General features: G+C 36.6%; 1 protein-coding gene and 1 pseudogene across 4 annotated transcripts in view; both read right to left on the bottom strand.

Annotated features, from left to right (window-relative positions):
* Window positions 1–5,465, bottom strand: part of LOC118979458 (acyl-CoA synthetase short-chain family member 3, mitochondrial-like) — a 29,411-nt pseudogene extending 23,946 nt beyond the window's left edge.
* Window positions 1–18,104, bottom strand: part of TP63 (tumor protein p63) — a 223,298-nt gene that overhangs the window by 193,287 nt on the left and 11,907 nt on the right. The window lies entirely within an intron of this gene.

Here is an 18,104-nt window from a genome sequence, read left to right as displayed (position 1 = left end):
AGTAAATCTTTACTTTATAGAACTACAAAATGCTCCAGATTCATCTTGTGTATTTGCCCCAGTCCAAGAGTAAATTATTTTTCCAAGAAGCTATAATATTAGAGACAGGCATTAAAAACCAAATTCCTGGTGTTAGGCATTCTAATTGCTATTGGGATGATAATGCTTCTAATTCTTTAGCTGAGAGAGCAAAGAAATGTATAGGTATTGGTATCAATATTAAGCAAAACATGCATGAATTCATACTGATGTCTCAAACTCTAATCCATCATCACACGGGTCAGTCTAGTTCCCTCTCATTGCTTATCCATAACCTCTCACTCCAGTGCTGGGAAATCTGGCATTACCATCCACAAATAATGAACTTCACTACTTAATTCCAGTATACAAGTATAGTGGTTTCAAACTTGTTAAACTTTATCTGCATAGGAAACTGCATGCTGTTTTCCACTGTGCCTGCACCAGTCTGCATTCCCACCAACAGTCTACCAGGGTTCCCTTTTATCCACATCCTCACCAACACTTGTTTGTTCGTTTAGTTTTGGTTTGTCTAAAAAGTGTTTCTCTTCTACTTTTGAGAAATAGTTGCACCGGATGTGCAGATTTCTAAGCATGTGTGTGTGTGTGTGTGTGTGTGTGTGTGTGTTTTAGTGTTTCATTCTACTGTCTACTTTTCTGAATAGCTTCTCAGAAGTCTGCTATAATTCTTGTTCCCTTTTTATCCTTGTTTCTTTCTAGGTAGGGTGACTCCCCCATATCCTCCAAATCTCTCATCTTTTCTCCAGGTTTTTCTTAGTCTTTGTTTTTGTTTGTGTTTGTTTGCAGCTTAAGTATGATGTTCCTATGTATGTGTATGTATGTATGCATTTGGTTTTTAGTACTTATCTTATTTCTTATTATTTGAGCTTTTAAGATCTGTGGTTCTTTGTTTCAATACTTTGGGAAATTTCTCAGCCATTGTTACTTTAAATATTTCTTTTGGCCAGTTCTATCTTCTTCATATATTCTAATTATAAGTATATTACACTTTGATATAGTCTCAAAGCTCTGTTTTATTTTATTTTTGCACTTCTTTTTCTCCTTGTACTTCAGTTTTGGAAGATTCTGTTGACCTACCTTCCAGTTCACTGCTTTGTTCCTTGGATGTGGGCTATGAGTCTACTGATGCACTCACGGAATTCTTTTTTTTTTAATTGAATTTATTGGGGTGACATTGGTTAATAAAATTATGTAGGTTTAAGGTGTATAATTTTATAATACATCATCTGAATATTGTATTGTGTGTTTGCCACCCCAAGTAATGTCTCCCTTCGTCTCTACTTATTCCTCCTTTATCTTTTTCTACCTTCCCCTTCCTTTTTCTCTGGTAACCACCATACTGTTGTCTGTGTCTATGTAGAAGGCATTCTTCATTCCTGGTTTACTGGTCTTCTTGTTTGGTTTGTTGGTTGTGTTTGTTTTCTAAAATCTACTTTATTTTAGGTACACGATCTCACCCAGCATTAACCAGAGTGGCGTATTTATGACACTTGATGCACCTAAAGGCACCATTATCATCCAAAGTTCACAGTTTACATTGGTGTCCACTCTTGGTATTGTACAGTCCATAGGTTTGAACAAATATACAATGACATTCGTCCACCATTATAGTATAATACAGAGTAGTTTCACTGCCCTAAAAATCCTCTGTGTTCTTCATATTCATCCATTGCTCCCTAAAACTCAAGCCATCACTGATTCTTTTAGCATTTCTATAGTTTTGCCTTTTCCAGAATGTCATACAATTGAAATCAGATATTATGTAGCCTTTTTAGATTTGGATTCTTTTACTTAGTAACATGAATGTGAAGTTTCTTCATATATTATATTTTTATAACTCATTTAAAAAAACACTGAATAATATTCTATCATCTGGATATACCACAGCTTATCAATTCCCCTACTAAAGTGCATCTTGGTTGCTTTCAGCTTTTGACAATTATGAATAAAACTGCTACAAATATTCATATGCAGATTTTTGTATGGACATAGGTTTTCAACTTACTTGGGAAAAAAACTAAGGAGCACAATTGCTGGATTCCATTATAAAATTACATTTGATTTTGTAAAAACTTGCCAAACTGTATTCTAAAATGGCTGTATCATTTTGCATTCCCATTACAATGGACGAGAGTTCATGATACTCCAAGTTGCTGCCAGCATATTGTGTTGTCAAAGCTTTGGGTTTTAACCAAACAAATAGATGGAAAGTGGCGTTTCATTGTTCTAATTCAAAATTCCATAATGACACATAATGTCAGGTATCTTATTGTTTATTTACTATCTGTATATGGTCCTTGTTGAGATGTCTGTTCAGGTGTTTTGCCCACTTTTTAATGGGTTTGTTAAATTTTATTTGAGTTGTTTGTATATTTTGGATAACAGTCCTTTATCAGATATGTCTTTTGCAGGCATTTTCTACCAGTCCATGGCTTATTTAGTCATTTTTGACATTGTCATTTACAGATGAGAAGTTTTGAAAATTTTAATGAACTCCAGCTTATCAATTACATCTTTCATGAATGGTGCCTTCTATGTTGTAGCTTGAAAATTATTGACATATCCAAGATCATCTACACTTCTCCTGTTATGTTTTAGCAATTTTATAGTTTTGAGGTTTACATTAAATCTGTGATAAATTTTGAGTTTATTTTTATGTAGAATGTAAGTAAGGTTTGTATCTAAAGTATAACTATTGTTGGTTTGGTTATTTTGTTGTTATTATTGCATATGGATGTCCACTTGTTCCAGCACCATTTATTGAAAAAGAAAATATCTTTACTCCATTGCATTACTGTTGCTCCTTTGTCAAAGATCAATGGGCTCTACTTACATATATCTATTCCTGGGCTTTATTCTGTTCCATCTGTTTCCCTATTTTCTCACTAATACCAAACCATCTTGATTATGGTAGCTTTATGTTGTCAAATCTTACGGTTGGATGGTGTGAGTCCTCCAACACTGTTCTTTTTTTTTATATTTTATTTATTTATCTTTAGAGGGGAAGGGAAGGAGAGTGGAAGAGGAACATCAATGTATGGTTGCTTCTCATGCATCCCCTACTGGGAACTGGCCCCTGCCAGGAACTGGCCTGCAACCCAGGCATGTGCCCTGACTGGGAATCAAACCACGATTGTCTGGTTCACAGGCCCGCTCTCAATCCACTGAGCTACACCAGCCAGGGCCCAACACTGTTCTTTTTTAATAATGTATTTACTATTCTGGGTCTCTTTCCTTTCTATATTAACTTTAGAATCAGTTTGTTAATAGCAACTAAATAACTTCCTGGAATTTTATATGGGTTCTGTTGAGTGTACAGGTCAGATTGCAAAGAGCTAACATCTTGGCAATATTACATCTTCCATCTCTTTAGTTATTCCTTGATTTTTTTCATCACTGTATTATAGTTTTCCTCATATAGACCTTATACATATTTTGTTAGATTTATACATATTTCAGTGTTTGTGATCTACTGTAAGTAGTATTGTGTGTCATTTCCAATTATGCTTGTTCACTGTTAGGATATAGATATGCAATTGACTTGTGCATATTAAATTTATATGCTGCAACTTGACTTAGAATTGCTTATTAGCTCTAGGAGTTTTGGATTGATTCTTTCAAATTTCTTATGTAGACAATTCTGCCACCTACAAACAAAAAAGATTTATTTCTTTCCAACTTATATGGCATTTATTGCATATTTTGTCTTATATTATCAGTTAGGATTTCAAACATGATATTGAAAAGAGTGGTGAGAGAGAACATTTTTGCCTACTTCTGATCTTAGGAGAAAAGCTTCTAGGTTTTCACCATTAAGTATGTTAGCTGTATGTTGCAGGGGTTTTAAAAATTATCTGAAGGAAGTTCCATTTATACCTAGTTTTCTAAGTATCTTTTATTATGAATGGGTTTTGAGTTTTTCAAATTTTTTTCAGTTTCTATTAATATAATGTGATTTTTCTTGAGATTACATTGATTTTTGAATGCTGAACAAGTCTTACATGACTGGGATAAATCATATTTGGTCACAGTGTAATAGTATTTTTCATGATCACATTTCCTTTTTCTTTCTTAAAATTTCCATTTCTCATTTTATCTCACTCATCTATTCTTGCATGTCTCCTGTTCAATAATGCCAGCACCTGTGTCATATCTGAGACTGTTTATCTTGATTATTTTGTTCATTTTGTAATTTTCTACCTTTACATGCTTCGGAATGCTATGTTGAAAGCTAGACATGTAATAGGGTAATAGGACCTGAAATAAGTTGACCTTAAATGTGATGATTTATGTTAATGTAGCTAGAATTCAGGCCATGATTAAAATTTGTTTATATATCGATATCAGAGGCTTTGACTATACCCATTGCCCTTACCATTATCTCATTTGACTTTCCTCTGTTACAGTCTGTTTTTCAGCTCTTTCATATATATATCGATATCAGAGGCTTTGACTATACCCATTGCCCTTACCATTATCTCATTTGACTTTCCTCTGTTACAGTCTGTTTTTCAGCTCTTTCAGCTATAATCTACTGCAATTATACTCGAGTCCAGTTGCTGTAGTGGTGAAGTATTGAGGAGGGGAAAGGTTCTGTAGTATTCTAATTAAATTTCAGTCTTTTAGTGGGTCTGTATTACAGGGTTGTTATTTTCACAGCTATTTCTCAATGGTATAGCTTTATTTCCTCCAACACTTATTCTCCTTTCTGACTGCAATATCCCCAGTCTGTTTCCTTGAAGTCCTGACCCCTGTCCACTATGTTACTTTTCTTAAAACATCAAGCCTGGTTGTGGCCTGAGTGGGAAGATCCCCAAGTGATAAACTTTCTGGCAAAGTTTTTTCCTCAGATCATGGGCCTGTGGTGGAGTATGAGAAAAATCTCTATATATTTCTCAATGATTCCTCATTCCCTCCCCTTCAGTGAGGGAGCTTACTGAGACCTTCAAATTGAACATTTGGACAGGTTCCTATAAGAAGCCCACAAAAGTGTGGGTTTCCCCAAAACTGCAGTTCTAAGGGGCCTCTCACTCAGCTAGTTAATAAAACTTCAAGTAATTCATCAATATTATCAATTAAGTGTTCCTACCACTTTGTGGCTTCTGTTTCAACTAAGCAGATCTCTAGTATATTTCTCTGAATAAACTATCTTTTCAGATTTTATGATGCCATTTGTCCTGCAATCTCAATTCTCTGAAAAATATTTTTAAAAGTTACTGATTTTTAAAATCAGTATTTCTAAATTCAGTTTGTCTCACCAGACCATAGCCACATGAATCGAAGAAACTGGAAAATCTACAGACCGAAGTCTGGAGAGTAAAGCTGCTAGTCTCAAATGTCACGCTTTGGCGATGGTTTGTAGCACCGACGTTACAGATACGGCTCAGCAGGCCATTTTTACCAGAGGCATTGATGATGAATATCATGTCACTGAGGAACTGGCTTCTGTAGTGCCATTAAAGGACACAACTTAATCAAGAGATTTACATGAGGCAGTAAAAAATACATTAAAGAGATTTTCCTTGTCTATTGTCGACACATCTGGTGTAGTTACAGATGGTGCCTTGGTGATGGTGGGTAAGAGAAGGGCTTGTAGAATTAAGAGAAGACAATGTAATTGCCACCTAAAACTCCCTTTTGGTGAAGTATCATCACATAGTAGAACAAGAAAATTTATGCACAAAAGCTTTACAAATGGATAACATCATGCAAATCATCATTAAGACTGTCATAAGGGCCAAGGGACTAAATCATAGCCAGTTCCAGGAATTCCTTAAAAGTATTAATGCTGACTATGGCAACATCATTTGCTTTCTGGAAGTAAGATGGCTAAGTCAAGGCCATAAAATGTTGAAAGGATTTTATGATTTGCGACATGTTATCAAGTCATTTATGGAATCAAAAAACAAATTTGTGCCACAACTTGACAATGAAAACTGGCTTACAGATTTACATTTTTAGCGGATTTTATTGCTCATTTAAATGAATTAAACATGCATCTTCAAGGTGAAAACCAGCTTATCAATACCATGTTTCAAACCATAACAGCATTCGAAATGAAACTGAGATTATGGCAATCTTAAATTAGGGCGAACAATTTTATGCATTTCAATACATGATCTAAACACAGTCCTATGAATAGCAAAAAATATGCAGCCTTGCTTTTTTATTTGATATCAGAATTTGAAAACAGATTTCAAGGTTTCCTAGAAAATAATCAATATTTTGCTATCTTTGTGGCTCCATTTTCAGTTGGCATAAATATGTTACCTGCCAATTTTCAAATGGAACCCATGGAGCTTCAATCTGACCTTTGACATAAAGAAAAACTTGATTATGTCTCTTTACTGGATTTTTATAGATTCTTTCTTCCCAGAGACAAATGTCCCTTGCTTCACAATCACACATTATTCACATCATCGCTATTTGGCAGCACCTACACCTGCAAACAACTATTTTCAAGAATGAAACACATTAAGAGTAAAATTAAAACCAAAATATCTAGGGCTGAGAAGATGGCAGCAGAGTAGGACAAATGATTTCACTTCCACCAACATACCGGAGAAAAACCGGGCTGATCTGTGGAGGAGCGCAGTGGATAGCCAACAGGGACCCAGCATATAGGAAGGTAGGACTCCAGAAAGTGTAGCGGATACTGAATGACCAGAGGTGGAGGAGAGGAGACAACCGCAGGTTAACAAGGTATGAGGGAATAGCGCAGAGGCTGTAGGCCCTCCACTGGGCTGCGCCAGGGCCCTGGCCGGGCTGCCTTGGTCTCTGGGAGCCAAGGGCGGGCAACAATGACCCTTGGAGAGAGCCAGTCATCATCACCCTCCCTATCTGGCAGGGCGCAGATTGGAAAACACCAGGAAAGATTGGTTTGCCTGTAGTGGCAGAAAGAGGAGTGGCCATTAGGAAGCAAACCAGAGAGCTCTGATAACCCATGGAGTCAGGCTGTGGTTGCCGGCTTGGGAGAATTGAGAGTCGCCCATGCATTCCCTGTAGCGCGGGGTCTGAGCCAGCTCTGCCACAGTCTCAGGGAGTCTCAGGCTGCTAGCAAGGCCCCTGGAAGAGAGCCAGTCATCAGTTCCCTCCCTACCCAGCTGGTGCAGACTGAAAAACACTGGGAGTCAGGCTATGGTTGCCCACTTGGGAGAATTGTGAGTTACCCTGTGTGTTTTGCCACAGCACAGGGAAAGGTCCGCACCCAAGCCTCGGAGACCAGGAAAGCCTTGCTGGGAGTACACGCCCTCACACCAGGACAGGGCTGGGAAGCCTGGGGAAAAATCTGCTCTCAGTGGGGCGCTGGAGAGTGGCGCCAGTCTGGATCTAGGGAGGGCACTGGCAAGACCGGTTGAGTTCACTGAGAAGGAAGAAAGGCCACACTAATAGCCCCTCAGGCTGCTGCAGCTAGTGAGACCAGAAGAAAAGGTTTGACCAGCTGGAAACCAACCAGAAGAGTAGGTGGAAGCAGAGAACACAAAGATACCTGCGGGAGACTGCACCACTGAATTTCACAGGTATCCTACCACAGAAGTTCACACCAGGGAACCAGAACAGATCAATTTAAGAAGCTGAGCCCAACAAGAAGAGCATCACAAACAATGGGAAGACAAAGGAACCATCCCCAAATGAAAGAAAAGGAGGAAGTCTCAGAAAGAATGTTAGATGAAAGAGAGGCAAGTCAACTATCAGATATTGAATTTAAGCACTGGTTATCAGGAAATTCAAAGAGCTTACAACGAACTACCAGAAACTACAGGGAAGCTACAATGAACTCTCCACACACTATATCAACATGAAAAAGGAAATACAAACCATCAGCAAAGGCCAAGAAGAAATGAAGAATACAATTTCTGAACTGAAGAACACAGTAAAAGGTATGAAAAGTAGGATCGATGAGATGGAAGACCACATAAGTGAGCTAGAGGACAGGGTAGAAAGAATCTCCCAGAGTAAGTAATGAAAAAGAGAATCAGAAACAATGAGGAGAGTTTAAGAGAAATGCAAGACAATATGAAATGTAATAATATCTGAATAATAGGAATACCAGAAGAAGAAGAAGAAGAAGAAGAAGAAGAAGAAGAAGAAGAAGAAGAAGAAGAAGAAATAGAAAACCTACTTGAAAGAGTAATAACAGAAAATTTTTCTAATGTGATGAGAGATAAAGTCACACGGATCCAGGAACTGCAGAGAGTCCCAATCAGGTGGAACCCGAAGGGGCCTACTGCAAGACACATCATCATTAAAATGGCAAAACTCCAAGACAAAGAGAGAATCCTAAAGGCAGCAAGGGAGAAAAAGGAAGTGACATACAAGGGGGTCCCAATAAGGTTGGCTACTGACTTCTCAATGCAAACATTCCAAGCAAGAAGAGAATGGCAGGAAATATTCCAAGTAATGAGAAACAGAGGCCTACAACCAAGGCTACTTTACCCAGCAAAGCTCTCAATCAAGATAGAAGGCCAAATAAAGAGCTTCCAAGAAAAAAGAAGTCTAAAAGAATATGCCTCCACCAAACCAGCTCTACAAGAATTACTAAAAGGGCTGCTTTAAGAAAGGAAGGAAAAGAGAGAGAGAGAGAGAGGAACACAGGTACACAAATGGCAATGAATAAGTACATTTCAATAATAGCCTTAAACGTAAATGGATTAAATGCACCAATTAAAAGACATAGAATAGCTGAATGGATAAGAAAGCATGACCCACACATATGCTGCCTACAAGAGACCCACCTCAGGTCAAAAAAACATCACAGACTAAAAGTGAAAGGATGGAAACAAATTTTCCAGGCAGACAAGAAAAAAAAGCCGGGGTAGCAATTCTCATATCAGACAAAATACACTTCAAAAAAAGGGCCATAAAGAGAGACCCAGAAAGTCACTTCCTAATACTCAAGGGAAGAATCCACCAAGAAGACATTAACATTGTAAATATATATGTACCCAAACAGGAGCACCCAAATATATAAAGAAAATCCTAGAGGACCTCAAGAAAGATATTGACAGCAACAAAATTATAGTAGGGGATTTTAACACCCCACTGTCAAAAATGGACAGATCTTCCAAACAAAATATCAACAAAGATATTGCAGCATTAAACAACACCCTAGATGAAATGGACCTAATTGATATATATAGAGAGCCCTTCATCCCAAAGAAGCTAAATACACATTCTTTTCGAATGCACATGGAATATTTTCAATAATAGACCACATGATAGGACACAAAATGAGTCTCAACAAATTCAGGAAAATAGAAATCATACCAAGCATTTACTCTGATCACAAGGGACTGAAATTGGAAACTAACACCACAGGAAAAAACCAAAAACACCCAAAATCATGGAGACTGAATGGTATGCTATTAAACAACGAATGAGTCAAGATTGAAATTAGGGAAGAAATAAAAAAGTTTCTGGAAACAAATGAAAATGAACTCACAACAACCCAAAACTTATGGGACATGGCGAAGGCAGTCCTGAGAGGGAAGTTCATAGCAATACATGCTTACCTAAAGAAGGTAGAAACATTTCAAACAAACAACCTAACCCGATACCTGCAAGAACTCGAGGAACAACAACAAAGACAGCCCAGAGCAAGTAGAAGGAAGGAAATAACCAAGATCAGAGCAGAATTAAATGACATAGAGACTAAAAGCACAATTCTAAGGATCAATGAATCCAGGAGTTGGTTTTTTGAAAAGATAAAGAAAATAGACAAACCTTTAAGTAGGCTCATCAAGAAAAGAAGAGAGAGGACCCAAATAAACACAATCAGAAAAGAAAGAGGAGAGATTACAACTGATATCACAGAAATAGAAGGGNTGGGAAAAAAAAAAAAAAACTAACCCAGGAGGTAAAAGACCTGTATGCAGAAAACTACATAACACTGAAGAAAGAAATCAAGGAAGACACAAATAAATGGAAACATATACCGTGTTCATGGATTGGAAGAATTAACATCATCAAAATGTCCATACTACCCGAAACAATCTACAGATTCAATGCAATACCTATTAAAGTACCAGTGGCATATTTCACAGACATAGAACAAACACTTCAAAAATTTATATGGAACCATAAAGACCCTGAATAGCAGCTGTAATTTTGAGAAAGAAGAACAAAGTAGGAGAGACCACAATACCTGATATCAAACTGTATTACAAGGCCACTATAATCAAAACGGCCTGGTACTGGCATAAAAACAGGCACATAGACCAATGGAACAGAACAGAGAACCCAGAAATAAACCCAAATATCTACAGTCAATTAATATTCGACAAAGGGGGCACTAACATAAAATGGAGTAAAGATAGCCTCTTCAACAAATGGTGTTGGGGGAACTGGACAGCTACATGCAAAAAAATGAGACTCGAGCACCAACTTACGCCATACACCAAAATTAATTCAAGGTGGATAAAAGACTTAAATATAAACTGTGAAGCCATTAAAGCCCTAGAGGAGAGCATTGGCAGGAAAATCTCAGATATTCCACACAGCAAGATTTTTACTGATACGTCCCCTAGAGCAAGGGACATAAAGGAAAGAATGAACAAATGGGATCTCATCAAAATTAAAAGTTTCTGCATGGCTAAGGAAAATAGTATCAAGATAAAAAGAGAAGCAACAGTTTGGGAAAACATATTTGCCAATGATACCTCAGACAAAGGTTTAATCTCCAAAATATACAAAGAACTCACTCGACTTCACTCAAAGAAGACAAGCAACCCAATTAAAAAATGGGCAAAGGACTTGAACAGACACTTCTCCAAGGAGGACATACAGAGGACCCAGAGACACATGAAAAGATGCTCAATATTGCTAGCTATCAGAGAGATGCAAATTAAAACCACAATGAGATACCACTTTACACCAGTCAGAATGGCTATCATAAACAAAGAAACAAACAACAAGTGCTGGAGAGGTTGTGGAGAAAAGGGGCCCCTAGTTCACTGTTGGTGGGATTGCACACTGGTATAACCACTATGGAAAACAGTATGGAATTTTCTAAGAAAACTAAAAAGGAACATGCCTTTTGACCCAGCAATTCCACTGTTAGGAGTATATCCTAAGAACCCTGAAGCACCAATCCAAAAGAACCTATGGACCCTGATGATCATAGCAGCACAATTTACGATAGCCAAGAGTTGGAAGTAACATAGATGCCCATCAGTCAATGACTAGATCAAAAAACTATGGTACATTTACACAATGGAATTCTATGCTGCAGAAAGGAAGAAGGAGCTCCTACCTTTTGCGACATCATGGATGGAACTGGAAAGCATTATGCTGAGTGAAATAAGCCAGGCGGTGAAAGACAAATACCATATGATATCACTGTTAACAGGAAGCTAAACAACAAAACAAACAAGCAAACAAAATATGACCAAAGACACTGAAATATGGAACAGGCTGACAGGGACCAGAGGGGAGACGGGAGAGAATCACAGGGGAAAAGGGGATGGACTCACATGAACAAGTATAAAGGACACATGGACAATAACTAAGGTGGGGGGCCGGAAATGGGAGTGAGGTGGGGAGCACTGGGGGAGCAGGGCTGGGAATACAAGACAGAAAACTGTACTTGAACAAGAATTAAAGAAAAAAAGATTTCCTGTAGGGCTATGGATGTAAGAGAGAGATTTTTGAAAATGTATTGTTTTATACTTTTGACTTTGGAACCAACTTAATAGTTTACATAATCACTAAGCAAAATTGAATTTTAAAATGCAATTTATTAAAAAATCAAAAGTAACGTGGAACAAATGAACCTTCCTGTATTGACAGTTGATGGCAGAATCTCACAGAGAAGAACTATTCCGAATGACTTTCACAACAGTTATTTGTGTGTTTGTAACTAGATATACACTAAGAACAACTGTTCTCGCTAATTATAACAGTTTTCGGTAATTATATTACTAGTAATAAAATAAATAAATAAAACCAAAATATCTGATGAGCCCTTTGAGAAGTCACTGAGAATTGCAACTATTTCTAACAAACCAGATATTGATGCTCTAGTTTCTCAAACCAGATGCTGATGTACTTGTGGTCAAACATCCTGCTAGTTCCATGTTGCCCTCTCTTTTTTTTTACTTTTATAATAAAAACTATTTTAAAAAATCAATGACTTTTTTTTACTTAGATATGTACATTTTCTATATTAGTCGTCAGAAACCTAAGGCCTGTGCAACAATTTTAAAAGATTATCAAAAGGGCCACTGCATAATTGGGTTATTATATAAAGAACTTTTTTTGCTTATGTCAGTGGCCTATCGATATTTTCATATCATGAAAATTATATACAGATCTTTATCAGTTTTTGTTAGTGTTTGTGTGTTTAACATGTGGCTCAAGACAACTCTTCTTCTTCCAGTGTGGCCCAGAGATGCCAAAAGTTTGAACACTCCTGCTTTACATGTTTGAGTTAAACCAGAACTCTATGTAGAAGCAGATCTCACAATTTTCATTTATTTGTGTTCCAAGAGACCAAAATGTCACTAACATTTTTTCCTCCCTCAAATTCTGTGAGTCAATGAACACGTTAACTATGACATTTCTTCTTAACTGATAATCCAGGCTTGACATCACTACAGAACTCACTGCAGGGTGCTGCAGTCCAAGAGCTGTCCCATGATCTTTTCATTCAGGTGTTCTCAGTGGAATGCAAATGCTAAAATTTGGCTTCTCTCCAGTAACCCAATTAAGATAGCTTCCAACTCATCAGGCTGAACAAAAACTGTATTGAGGGCATGTGACAATGGAAAATAATAAGACATGGCATGAAAAAACTGGGCTAGGAAATGTTATGTTGAAATCTGAATGTTAGGTGTCTCTGAACATAAGAGACTTCTGAATAATTAGGTCATTAATACAAAAAGAAAAAGAGTTTGTAATTTCCAAATTTTTCAACTTATTCTCGATCATTTTTTAAGGTGATTTCAAAAAATATTTCTGTAAAAAGCCATTACCATAACGTTGGTAAAATATTTCTGTAAAAAGCCATAACATTGGCATACCTGAGAAATTCAGTCTCTTCCAAAATTCAAAAACATACCATTAGTAATATTATTTTTCTCTCACAAATATACAGCTAAAAATACTTCTTAAAATTAATTTATAAAAAATTAAAAATATATACACCAAAAATGTGGGCACTTTTATCCCATGTAAATATTAAATTTCCTAAATTTAATTACTTTTCTTACACATACACTTCTGTTTGATAAGCTATATTTTTATTTCATCATAAGTGATCTCTGTCATTTGTTTCTTTGGAATGATTTTTAAAATTAAAAACTTGGTGTTAACATTCTTTCACTTAAATAAAATATTGCATTTCATATTTTAATGGGATACGTCTACTGGTTTTGTATTTGAGACATCTTTCTGGCAAATGGATTTTATTCTATTCTAGCTTAGTTAATAAGCACGAAGTTGTCTCACAAATAAATGAGAGATTAGATATATAGCATTTACTCTGAATAACATAAACACACACAAAGAGAGAATGTAATCATCATTTGATTCTTTAATCTCTTCAGTCTTAGTGGAGGGTGGGCTGAAATTCAACCATTTCTCCCCCACATACAAAGAACCACATGAAAGACTCGAGATGCTTCCCCTTAACACACTCTTTGGTGCTAAAATAACAAAGACTAAGAATAAGTTTAGATTTAATCCCTTAAAAATATAAAGGTTATAGAAAACTACACAGGAATCTTATTAGAAATTAAACATGGGCAAAAGCTTTACAAAAATTAAACACTCCAGGAATTTTTGCTTAATGATTATAGCTCATGAAAACCTGCCTGCCGTACACCTAAAAAGGTCTACTTTTAGGTAGACTGAAGTGGCATATCTGGAAAATTGGGTTGAGTTATTATGATAAAAATGGCAACTATAATCGCAACAAAATGTCCAGCAGGCACCATGACTTGAAAAGAAAACTGTATTTGTGTTGATTCAATCAATTTAAATTTAGTAGATAGCTATTGAGCAGAGTTTTAGAAGAATTTGTTCATTTATAACAATGACATATAATTGGGACAAATCAGAAATTGAGCAATAAAATTGATTGCCCTGCATAAATTCAAAAATATAGTGGATCTCTTTGGCAAGGTCCCCAAAGAAATAAAACAATCTCTGCCAAAACTACAGTGAAACTGATCAAATATATTAACACATCTCAAGGGAGAATGTGCTAGTGGATGGTGGGGGGATTTGTTGGTTGTTGGTTAGGGCTGAAGAACAAGGAGAGAGATATTCTGATGGTCAGGTCTTTAACTATGTGGAATACCTTTGTGGAGTTAGCTGTGGGGAGATGAATGCAGCAAGCTGTCGAATTATCCACCTGCCTCCCATTTTTCTGCTATCCTGTATTTACCTACAAATATGTTGAATATTATTTGGTATCCTCCAACAATGTGTCTGCAGAAAAACGTATGGTTACTGGCCAACAGAAGCTCATTCAAAGCAGCAGTATTTCTCATTTTAAGAGGTAGTACATTGGCTTTCATATTTTCATATATTAATATCTGAGTGTTTGCTTAACCAAGAAATTAACCTCATGCTGACACATAGGCATCTAAGCTTTCAAGTTTGAGAAGTACTCAGGTAATGTGCCTTCTACAGATGATACATACACCCAAAATAAGGTCCATCTCTGTCAATGTCAACACTTCTGTGGATCATCTTTTGACACGTAACTTTGACACTACCACTGTTTTCCATCTTATCTCATCTAGAACAACAGCCCTTAGACTTGGCCTCTATAGTTTCTTCCCCACCCAGCTCACAACAAAAGTTATTATTTAAAATGTAAGACAAAAAATTCTTATGAGAGAAAAGAAAAATATGTATATTCTTTACAGCCTTATTTGCTGATAATTGATATTATTTCCTAACTTCTTCTTCTTACTTTTTCTGTTCCAGCCACTCTGATCTCCTTGCATTCCATGCCTAAAATTATCTTTCCCAAATTCTTTGATTTTTCTTTTCTGATCTTTATTCAAAGGTCACCTTATGTAAGAGGCCTTTTTAAACAAACATCTCATTGAATACAGCATTCCTTCCAACACTACATTCCTTCTCTACACACCTTATTGTGACTCATTTTTATGTAGAAGCTTTCCTTCACTCAACATATCCTGGGCTTATAGGTGGACTGAAGATACAAGATCCATGATATCAGAGGTATATTTCTTCTCACGAGTGCCTGCAATATGTTATAAATGGTACTCAGTATACTTTTTAAATGAATAGTTGCAAGAAAGAAATAGTATTTAATAACAAAAAGCTTATTAGATTAGATCCCAGGAATTGAATTCTCTTTTGTCCTCAATGAAGCATCCTTGTGAGGGACGTTCAGCAGTCACTAGGTCCCTACCTTCAGTTTCTTGATCTCTAAAATGTAACTAAAAATGTCTATGTGATTCAAATACTCTATGTGGAAAGGTTTTATAAGATACAACCCTGAACAACTTGTAAGGAATTTGAACAAACAAGATGTGCATGCTTATAAACAGGATAGGTGAGAAGTTTAGTAAGAAGACCACTGAATTAATTCTGAATGTGAAATGCTGAATATAAGTTCAGATTCTCCCAGGGACCAGCTCAGTGACTTTGATTCCGTTTCCCAACTCCCTAAAGCCTCATCTCACCCCACCCCACTCTCCAGAAAAAAATTTTTCTCAATAAAAACTTTTCACTGTTTTTAAAGAAATTGTTTCTTGGTTATCAGGGAAAGCAATATAAGCAACTAAGGATTTTTTTTAAAACTGTTTCTCCATAATTCATTCAGTCAGGAGTTATTTACTGAGACATGTACTAAATGTTGTTCTAAGTGTTTGGAATAAGTCAAGGCACAAAGTGGACAAGTATCCTGTCCTCATATTTTGTACTTTCCAGTGTGGAGAGACAGATAAGAAAAAATAAACAGTAGATGAGTAAACAGTAGAATAGTATTTTGGAAGGTGGTATATGTTATATAGACAAAATAGCACAGTAAGAAAATGAGGGTTGAAAATATGTGACACAGAAATATCAAAATAAACAAGCCATCCTTTTCCCTTGAAAGTTGAACATGCAGGTTCTCAAACTTCAGTGTGCGTTAGAACGCCCTGAAGAATGTGTTACTAAACAGCCCTGTGCTAGGCCACATCTCCAGGTTTTTGATTCAGTAGGGCTTATGTGAGGCTTGAAAATTTGCATTTCTATTGCTGTACTCTCAGGACCACACCTGGAGAATTACTAGATTAGAAAAATGCTTTTCGAATTTAATGTATTCACAATCCCTCCAAGATTTATTATTAAAATATAAATCCTCATTTATTGGGACTGATGTGGGCCCTCAGATTCTATATTATTCTGTGAACTTCACTTTGAGTAGTGAGGGTCTGGTATGTGAACCAAAACTTACAAGTAAGCATGCACAAAAGACATCATGAAATAAATAAAAATGAAGACAATACTTGAAGGATAGAATGTTCACAGGGGAGATTGTGAGGGTGAGCAGAGGGTACAGACTCAGTATAGACTGTGGTGTGAGATGGGCCAATAATACATTATGACCAGAGCCCTGGCTGGTGTAGCTCAGTGGATTGAGCATGGGGCGCAGATCAAGGGTCGCCAGTTCAATTCCCAGTCAGGGCACATGCCTAGGTTGTGGGCTTGGTCCCCAGTGGAGGGCCATGTGAGAAGCAACAATGTGTTGATGTTTCTCTACTTCGTCCTCCATTCCTCTCTCTCTAAAACAAAATAAATAAATTAAAAAAAAATAGATTGTGACCAGAAAGGGAAAGTAAAAATAGTGTGATTTAGGACAGAATAACGTCAGGTAATGATGAAGTCTAGGACATGATTGTGTGGGCTGTTGTCTGGAATGGAATGGAAACGGGAACATCTTCAGTTGAGGAAGTTCAGGAACTGTGAGGCTTATATTGTAGGAAGCTTATCAAAGGAATAGAGGAATTTCCAAAGAATGGCAGAAGAGGAAAATGGAGCCAAATCACAAAGGAAAATCTCCTAAAGAGCAATGCATTGTCAGGAAGTTCAGTAAATCACTTTGATGAAAGAGACTTCAGAAGACATGGGATTGTTGACTGATAGTAGATAAAGAAGAATTTGAAAACAGTGTCGTGCAAGATATATGTTAGTTTCCTTTCTTACTCTGAATGAAAATAAATGCGTGTAGAAGGTTCTGCCTCAACTGGGTTCAATGGGCAATATGAGTGTTTTCACAGAAAGAACAGCTTTTAATTAAGATATTCTAGCAGAAAGTAAAAGGAAAAAAATCAGATATGGAGAGAAAATTTGTTCAAAAGAAGCTGTTAAGTCAAAATATCACAATAGAAAAGGGATATCATATTAGTGGAGTGGAAATGGGAAAAAAGTAAGATTAATCTTGATAGAGTTGAAAGAGGTAGAAGAGAGTTCTATCTAAATTGGAAAATTTCAATAACAGAATTAGTGTATAGTGCAGTTACAAGTTACCAACATTAAAGGAGGTAACAAAAAGAGTGAAGGATTAAAAGATTACTAAAGGTGGAAAAAGTACTGAAGAACATGTATAAAGGACCCATGGACAAAGCCAAAGGGGGCTAGAATTGAGGGTGGGAGGTGGGGGTAGGACCGTGGGGGAAAGTGGTGGTGGGAAAATAAAGACAACTGTATTTGAACATTAGTAAAAATAAAAAATAAAAAAATAAAATAAAATTACTTTTTTGCCAAAAAAAAGAAGTAGTGAGGGAAAGAAGATAATTAAAAGAGAGTTTTGGAAGTGGCCCCAAGTTCCCAAATTGGGCAGTTCCAAGCTTGGGCAGTTGCAACTTTGTGTATAAGGCCCTATTTATTCTGACTGAAAGTTGTGCATTTCCATAGGTCTATTAGATTGTCCTCAACTCTGGCTTTCCAGGGTTGTATTAATGGTAAAAATGATACTTGGTAACATTTCCCCTCTTCGGATTCAAACTATTTTACTAGAATGTGAATTAGTTTTTAGGGTCCCTTTTATAGGGTCCCTTTCTTTATGCTTAAAAATTATTCCTACATAGAATTTACTGGCC

The sequence above is a fragment of the Sturnira hondurensis genome, unplaced genomic scaffold, assembly GCF_014824575.4.
Source record: "Sturnira hondurensis isolate 20B ecotype Veracruz unplaced genomic scaffold, ASM1482457v3 Scaffold0000396, whole genome shotgun sequence".
Classification (NCBI taxonomy): domain Eukaryota; kingdom Metazoa; phylum Chordata; class Mammalia; order Chiroptera; family Phyllostomidae; genus Sturnira; species Sturnira hondurensis.
This window is presented reverse-complemented; position numbering and strand designations above follow the sequence as displayed.